Raw genomic sequence first — 9736 nt, forward strand, 5'->3', positions numbered from 1 at the left:
TATCTACGTATCTATCTATCTATCTATCTATCTATCTATCTATCTATCTAGCCGCCTACGTCTGGGTGCTCTCATGATCGCCTCTTTAATTTGGTGTAGACCAAAATTTGCATGGGAGGGTAAGAGGATTTGACGAATATTGTTGCCAGGTCATGACATGAATAACGTTAAAATCCTGTCGCGTACGTCGTCAAACCCTTTCCACTACACACGTGTGGCACATACCCGTTTACCACGGGATGCGGTGTACGGGTATGCGCCACAGGTGATTGACAGTTTATATCTACCCAGGACCGGCGAGAACAGACAATGGTAACTTAAGTTCTAGAGCGCTAAGGAAAACCAACATCGGAAGCGTTGACTCAACGAATGGAAATAATGTAAATTAAGATCCCAGCAGGCATCGAACCCAAGCATTCTGCGTGGCAATCAGGTATTCTGCCACTGAGCCACGCCAGGTCTATAAACTCGTTTGGAAAAACAGTCTACGCAGGCGTAATATCGGTGCAACGTCAATGGTGGTTGTGGTGCTGGCTATCTAATTTTACAAGAAAGTCATAAACACTACATGATACTCGATGTGTACTCCTACGATACAGGCGTCATATCAGATTAACGTCTGTAGTTCCAGTGCTGGCTCCTCTTTTATAGCAGTCTAACAAACATTACGTTTGTATTCCTATGATTCAGCAAGCTATATTGAAGCATTGCTCGACCCCGGAGGAATACATTAACGAAAGTTACATATGATATCCACATCACCACACCGTAAAGTGCACTTCGTCCACCAGAACGACGCATTGTCCTCTTCATTTCTTACGATGCTGGGCGATGGCCTCAGGCTGACCGATGATAATGCCAGATTGATTGACAGCCGCTTTGTAGACTAGGTTACGTAGGCCACATACGCCCAGGTAGTTTACGAATACGACAAACACCATCCACTGAGGTTGGTCTACGTAGCACTATCGAGGCCTACCAACCTCGATGGCCTATACCTCACCAACGCGAAGGGTGACTTCAGGTTCCGACATGTCGCCGGCTCTGTCGACAGACAATGTGTCGACGAAATGACCAAGGCATCCACAAATTCCAACAGCTCTACTACACCACATACTTCACCACACATAGGCCCGTCGTCACCACGGTCACGACCGGATCCTATAACAAGTCATGAACTGCTGCTGGTGCTCATTGATCACGGTGATGATGCGCTTGTTCAAGAACTGTCAAGAACTTCTTCCACACATGCACACGGGTTCGTGAAACGTGCGTGCGTTCTCGGGACACGTATTAGCACTGCATATCAGCTTACCGCTTCTGGTGTTGGTAATAACCACGTTGCGATTGGCAGCTTTACCCAACCGTAAGCAACTGGTTATTAACACATATGCGGCTCTTCAACATATATGTGTGCGCATAAAATTTATACAAATCTTTAGCGTCATTTTGTAACATGTCGCTCAGTAAAAAAAGCTACGCCACTGTCACCTTCCCGCCGCGTGCTTCGCATAACATCGACTCCCACGGTACGTGGGATCTGCCGAATTTTTTCTTGTCTTTTTGCACCTATTATAATGTTATTATAGTAATATATTATTATAGTAACATTATTATAGTAACATATTTGGATGCACTTGGCCAGTTAGCATGTCTCTTTTTGGGGGCACTTCTGATAAGCCAAACAGATGACTGCGGTCCCTTCGAGTTCGTCTTAACGGGAGCCTACTGTATACTGTACATCTAACTTATGATGGGACACTGCAGTCAACTATGCAGCCTCTGAAGCAGGCTGACCTGCATTGGCACGAGCAGTTTTTGAACATCACCCTAAATATTCATGATGTGCCGACATCTTGAAATGCGCATTGTGGGAAGGAGCTCCACTCTCTTTGCAATGCATCTTGATGTGGTCTACATAAATTAGCTTATATTTTAATTCTTCGTGTTTATAGGGTGCTGCGGTTAACACTTGTTATGTCACTGGCAGGCATCTGATAAAGGATAAAAACAAAGTTGGGTACAATATTCTCACACCAATACCCTTTAAATATTGAGAAACTTAAGTTCTTATTGGTGCTTTTGAAATGGATGCTGTAACTTGAGTTTCACAAGATTCTTACTGTTTAATTTTTTTCACAGGAACCATCTTTTCAGACAAATGTTATGTGGCCTGTGAACAGGAACTGTTTTGCGAAGCATCCAATTTCATCGAGGCAGTCTGCGTAATGTTCCTGACTTACTATGCTTTCAACATGATGTACCAGAACAATGCTGCGACAACACTGAAATTATTGCAAAGGTCAGTTATTTAATTTTTTCTGTTGGTGGTCTTTGGGCTGTTAAGTGTGCTATCATACTCATATTTTAAGTGCCACCTTAAATTTTGTGTGGCATTCAGTACTGCTGCACACATATTCTTAACACGTCTGCTGGCAACCAGTAAAAGTATTTCCAAATTTTTGTGTAAGTTATGGCTTGCCAGAGTCTGAAATCGTTAATCCCGTATACATGAGAAAAAAAACATGGTTGATCCCTCTGTCATAGGAATCGGAATAACACGAAAGTAAAACGTGCCCTTACAGAAGTAACTGAATGTTTACTGTACACTGATATAACAGTCTACACAATATATATTGATGTCTGGCAGCTATAACACGTTTAACGTGGATGTGCCCACTGATTGGTGGTACATCTCCATCCCAACGACTGACGTCCTTGCTAAACGATTAAACAAACCCTTGTAGTAGCTGTAGTAGTTAACGGTGAAAGCATAATCAGAGAACTAAATGTGATAGCCAGAAGAGCGTCGTATATTGGATGCAGAACTTGGTCGCCATCCCGCGGCATGTTAAAATATGATTGAACACCATGGCCGGACTACAGGGCAGCGCAAAGCGCGTCGTACCGTCCCGGTAGCCCGGCCGCGATTTTTCCAGAGGCGAGCGCATGATCAGGGAACGCAGAGTTACAGCCACGTGAGGCAGGCGCGCGTCGCAGAGCTATGAGCGAGGCCGACGCTGTTTTGATGCTTGGCTAAGGTCGCCACCTCGCGGTATGTTAAGGCATTGACGAAATTAAACTTCTACTCAAAATGTGTCGAATGGGAGAGACGTGTAACGCGTTGCAGGTGCTAATCTCGGAGGCCACAGTAATGACGAATTACTTTACCGCTCCCAGAGGGCGACACCACCCCGCCGACCGGGAGAGTGGTCGACGGTACTCCGCGGACATGGTTTGAAACCCACGAAGAAGAAATAACGAGATGGGATCTCTTCAAAGAGAAGATCCGCGATCTTTACGGCAATTCAGCTCGCCGTCAGCTCGCTGAAAAGAAGGCTCTCGCCACGAGTGCCCAGACATCGACTGAGTCCTACGTTTCCTACATTCTTGACATCCTGGCTCTTTGTAGCAAGGCCGACCAGCGCATGTCGGAAGACAAGAAAGTTAATCATGTCCTAAAAGGTATTGCCGACGACGCCTTCAATCTGCTGGTTTTTAACAACATCGCGAGCATCGACACGATCCTTAGAGAATGCCGCCGTCTAGAACAGGCTAAAGCCCACCGCGTACCTCAAAGCATCACGCGCCTTCCGAACACAGCGCCTACTTCCTCTTGTGATGACATCTTCCGCCAGGCCCCTCGATATGACAACCTCACCCGCATCATTCGTCGAGAAGTCGAGGCAGCACAACCGATGGTCACTCCATTCCCAACGCCTGACCCTTCCCCGACAACGGTTTCCTTGATCCAGGCCATTGTCCGTCAAGAATTATCGACCTTCGGCCTAAGTCCTGCTCCACCTGTATACTCTGCTGAGCCTTTTTATCGTCGGCTGTCCGCTCCTCGACTTGCTTCCAACTATTCTCGACAATGCAACCTGTCCGAATGGCGTACCTTTGATGACAAGCCCATCTGTTTTAACTGCCGACGCGTTGGTCATATCGCTCGCTATTGCCGCAACCACTGAGCTCAACCGGCACACTATGGGTGTCAAAACCAGGCCAGTTCTGTCAACCAGTCGTCCTCAGCGCTTGCTTCTTCTATGCCGACCACATTCTCTGCTCCTGCCGCACCTCTGACCAGACCTCACTACGACCGCTCACATCCCCTGCTCGCCGTCAATCTCGCTCGCCCCCACAATCTCACCGTGCTGTCTCTCCGACCTATTCGCAGCGCCTCCGACCGGAAAACTAGGCAGTGCAGCTTCTGGAGGTGGAGCTGCATTGACGACCTCCGCAAGAAATTCTCGTTTACCGTTAACAACAAACCGGAATCTTTTGGACGTTACTGTGGACAACGTTCCTGTGAGCGCGTTAATAGATACTGCGGCGCATGTGTCCATTATGAGTGCTGCTCTTCGTCACCAACTTAAGAAAGTTGTCACGCCCGCCCTAAACCGAGCCGTACGAGTCGCCGCCGGGGAAACTGCCGCTATTATTGGCATGTGCTCTGCCCGGGTCACTATTGAAGATAGAAGCACTGTCGTTCTCTTTGCCGTTATCGAACATTGCCCTCATGAACTCATTCTCGGTATGGATTTTCTAACCACTCACTCTGCCCTCATAGACTGTTCAGCCGGCTCTCTTCACCTTGATTTGCCTCTCCTTTCCGATCCGACCGACCCACCTCAAAGTCGTCTCAGCTGCACCAATTTCATATGCCTCCCACCGAACTCCGTTACACACGGCAACTTATCCTCCACGCCACCTGTACCTGACGGCGATTACATGGTTGCACCGCTTCCTGCCGTGATGCTTACGCGTGGTGTCGCTGTTCCGCACACGATTCTGACAATTACGGGAAACCGCACTTGCCTTCCCTTGTCAATTTCGCACTGACTGCACAAGTTCTCCCCCAGGGTATCTCTCTGGCCTAAATTACCGCTCTTCAGGACCACCATGTCGAGCCCTTCAGAGTGGATGATTGTTGAAGCTCAGCCCGTGGTTCAACTTCATCACCTTCCTCGGGCGTCGACATTAAACGGATGGTTTCGATCAAGCTGAAGCTCTCTACCACGTTCTGGAGCGCTATCGCGACATTTTTGATTTTGCCAGTACGTCCTTAAGCCAAGCTACCGTCGTTACGCATCGCATCAATACTGGCGATGCGAATTCAATTCACAGGCGTCCCTATCGTGTTTCCATGTCGGAGCGTACAGTAATACAACAGGAAGTCCAGAAGATGCTCACGAAAGACATTATCGAGCCCTCGTGCAGCCCCTGGGCTTCTCCCGTCGTCCTTGTCAAAAAGAAGGATGGAACATGGCGCTTCTGTGTAGATTATCGGCACCTCAACAAGATTACAAAAAAAGATGTGTATCCTTTGCCCTGCATCGACGACGCCCTAGACTGCCTATATACTGCTACTTATTTTTCAACTATCGACCTTCGGTCTGGCTACTGGCAGATAGTTGTCGATGAGATGGACCGCGAGAAGACCGCATTCGTCACTCCTGGTGGTCTTTATCAGTTCAAGGTGATGCACTTCGGTCTCTGTAATGCGCCAGCCACCTTCGAAAGAATGATGGACACATTGCACCAAGGGTTCAAATGGTCCACCTGCTTGTGTTATCTCGGCGACGTTGTTTTTTCACCCACATTAGACTCGCATCTCGATCGTTTAGAAGCAACTCTTGACGTTTTCCGTAGAGCCGGACTTCAATTGAACTCCTCCAAATGCCACTTTGTTCGTCGTCAAATCACCGTGCTTGGCCACCTCGTCGATACCACAGGCGTGCGCCCAGATCCTGAGAAAATTCGCGCCATTACAAACTTTCCTGTTCCGAGGTCCCCAAAGGATGTTCGAAGTTTTGTGGGGCTGTGCTCCTATTTCCGGCGCTTTGTTAAGGACTTTGTGACCATTGCACGCCCCCTCAACGACCTCTGAAGATGCCCCTTTTTACTGGGGCCCTGATCAAGCCTCATCCTTTTCTCAACTTACGACCCTGCTTACCACTCCGCCAGTCTTGGCCCACTTTGACCCATCAGCTTCAACCGAGGTCTGCACTGACGCGTGGGCACGGCATAGGAGCAATGTTACTGCAACACCAACGTGGACACGACCGTGTTATAGTCTATGCAAGCCGACTGCTATCTCCCACCGAGCGCAACTATTCAATCACAGAGCGCGAGTGCCTCGCTTTTGTGTGGGCAGTCGCCAAGTTTCGTCCATACTTATACGGGTGCCCATTCTGTGTCGTCACCGATCATCACGCGCTCTGCTGGCTAGCCTCACTCAAGGATCCCACAGGACGACTTGCTCGCTGGGCGCTACGCCTGCAAGAATACACGTTCTCTGTAACGTATAAAACAGGGCGATTGCATCAGGATGCGGATTGTTTATCCCGCTACCCTGTGGAGGAAGCAGCCGATACTGACACAATCGCAGACGTTTTTTCTGTGTCGCAGCTGCTCAAAACTGGCGAAGAGCAACGCCGGGATGCATCTTTACGAGCCATCATTGACCAACTTGAGTCAGCACCTCGTGACGCGCCTCTACGAATGTATCTCGTCAAAGACGGGATTCTATACCGCCGCAACCTCGATCCACTCGGCTCCGACTTACTCCCCGTCATATCGGCACATCTGCGTTCGACTGTCCTTCACTAACTTCATGACGCTCCCTTGGCGGGCCACTTGGGCGTTTCTCGCACATACGACCGTGTACGTCGTCGGTTTTTTTGTCCTGGACTTGCCCGTTCTGTTCGACGTTATGTCGCCGCTTGTGAGCGCTGCCAGCGCCGCAAAAAGCCCTCTGCCCTTCCAGCTGGCTGCCTTCAGCCGATCAAGGTTCCCGCTGCACCTTTTTAAAGACGATAGTCTTTGTTGGGGAACTTAAACGCAGAAATTTTGGTCTGTCTGTCTGTCTTTCTGTTTGTCGGCTCGTCACTCGATTCAGCCACACGGCCAAAGTTGAACCACTTGCCCAAGGGCCAGCCATCTTGAACGGCTGACTAGGTTCATACTTGTGTACATTGTTGACCAAAAAGCAAACATTACGCATATCTGAGGCGCAACATCACTAGGTAAGTATTAGGTGGTGTGTTCCTTTAATAGAAAATACATAAATACGTAATTCTACAGACCCTAGTTTCTTAAGCTGCGCTGAAAATGCGACTGCGCTGAAACTTGCCTTCATCCGTGCCCTCTGCACGAGCTCATGCATCGTTGTGTTTCGGTTTCGGTTCAGTATTGCACTGTACGAATGCCATGGGGCGCCGCTCTGTCATTCCTGTTTTACCCAGGCGACGTGTAAATAAAAGATTGTGTGGAGAGTACTCGTTGAGTGCGGACGTTTCTTCTGCTTCGGTGCTTCGCGCCAAACCGCGTGTTCGGGCTGGCTGGCGTCCCCGCCGGTCGCGTTGGTCACCGCCGGTCTTCGCCTGCTGCTGCGCCGGGACTACCAGCCCGCAGCGCAGCACTCATGTTTCCCGACGTATTGCCAGATGGCGTCCATATCTCACGCAGCGCCTCTTCTATCGTCTTTAGATGACATTTGCAGCGAAGCACGCAGATACGCGGCCAATTTTTTTCGAGTCGGTCTCGACCTGCTTGGCCCTTTCCCACTCAAGCTCCGGAAATAAATGGATTGCTGTCGCCACAGACTACGCGACGCGGTACGCTATCGCACGAGCACTTCCGACGAGTTACGCTACCGACGTTGCGGACTTTCTGTTGTACGACATAATTTTAGTGCATGGAGCCCCACGCCAACTTCTCACTGACCGTGGCTGCAGCTTCCTCTTAGCTGTCGTTGAAGAAATCCTGCGGTCTTGCAATACCAAGCACAAGTTTACAACTTCGTACCATCCACAGACGAACGGTCTCACGGAGCGCCTCAACAGGACCATAACAGACATGCTCGCGAAATAGGTTGCGGCTGATCACCAGGACTGGGACATTCATTTGCCATATGTGACGTTCGCCTACAACTCCTCGCGTCACGACACTGCCGGCTACTCGCCATTCTATCTCCTATACGGACGAGAACCCGCGCTACCCTTGGACACTTTACTGCCCTCCGCCACCGAATATGCCGCCGAAGCCATCGTCCGCGCCGACTACGCGCGCCAACTCGCCCGTAACCGCCTAGAAGCTTCGCAGGAGCACCAAAAACAGCTCTATGATTGTCGTCACAGAGACGTGCACTTTTCCCCAGGTTCTCTTGTGCTTCTCTGGTCACCCACTCGGCGTGTGGAGCTTTCTGAGAAACTGCTGTCATGGTACACTGGACCATACCGTGTCGTTCGCCAGGTGACTGACGTCACATATGAGATCATCCCAGCCGATCCAACGACATCATCGTCAGCTACGAGCGACATCGTTCACGTGGTTCGGCTCAAGCCTTATTACCCTCCTTCGACCACATGTCTATTGATCAAGCACCGAGACGGTGCTTCTGCTGCCGGGAGGTCACGATACCAGACAGTGTGGCTGTATGAAAGAGGAAGACGACGTCGCTTTCTGGTTGTTGCTGGACTACCACCATCTTGTCCACCCTGCACTGTGCATTGTGAATAGTTATTAAACAAGCTACCTGTAACATTATAAAAGGCGCGTTTGTAGAGCCTCTAGAGTCTGTGACTTTGGCGCAGTGGATAGCGTGCCCGGTATCTGTTGTTGCGGACCGAGTGGTCGTGGGTTCGATGCCCGTTGACGGAACTTTTTCTTTGCCATCTAATCGTGTATATTTTTTCGACGTCATTTCCGTGACGGAAATACGTCAGTGAAGTCTTGGTGGACCCCGGCATAAAACATTTTCGTGTTAAAAAAGCATTGGCCTGCTCTGTGGGCTGATAATGGTGCGATTTGTACATTGGAATGTGGCAGTACACACCAGATCCACTCACTTTGTGAATGTCTACTCATTTAATTGAGGTTAAACAAGCGCTGCACTGCTAGCTGCTATTATGAAGGAAAATTTATGCTTGTGACTTAACCTGTACAGACTAGTCTGCTCCACTGTGTGGAGATAGGTTTTGCACAAAGCTTACCCTACGAGGCGACCGGCAAGGGACGCGACGTTCTCCACTGCCACAGCGAACAAAGACGCTACGGCCGGGTTCGTCGACTCTCCAGCAAAGCGCAGAAAATGCACTCGAGGCAGGATGTCAAAAACAACACAGGTTTATTAACCCAAGATGCAGCACAGTACGACAGTCACGGGCTTGCAGGCCGCAAAGGGAACTCCACAAGACCGATCGAGTACGCTTGCCGGCGGCGCTACGACCATCACACAAAGGGCAGCAGTCGAGCGCAGGGACGAGAAGCCGCCTGCCAGAGCAGCGCGTCCTCTCGTGCCAGCCTGAGAGCATCTGATGCGGGCAAGCTCGCGCCAGACGTATGCTGAAGAGCCGCATATGTGTTATTTAACAAGCTGTTTACAGTTGGGTAATGGTGCCAACGGCAACGTGGGTATTACCAACACCAGAAGCGGTAAGCTGATATGTAATGCTTATGCTTGTCCCTAGTGATGGAGAATGCACGCACGTTTCACTAACCCGTATGCACGTGTGGAAGCGGTTCATGATAGTTCTTGAAAAAGGTCATCATCCCTGTGGTCCGTGAGCACCAGCAGCTGGTCATGTCTTGTTATTGGATCCGGTCGTGATCGCGATGACGAGGGGTCCATGTGTAGTGAAGTATGAGGTATAGTACAGTTGTTGGAAATCGTGGATGCCTCGGTCATTTCGTCGACAAATTGTATGTCGATAGAGCCGGCGACATGTCAGAA

Source organism: Rhipicephalus sanguineus, chromosome 5 (genome assembly GCF_013339695.2).
Source record: "Rhipicephalus sanguineus isolate Rsan-2018 chromosome 5, BIME_Rsan_1.4, whole genome shotgun sequence".
Taxonomy (NCBI): domain Eukaryota; kingdom Metazoa; phylum Arthropoda; class Arachnida; order Ixodida; family Ixodidae; genus Rhipicephalus; species Rhipicephalus sanguineus.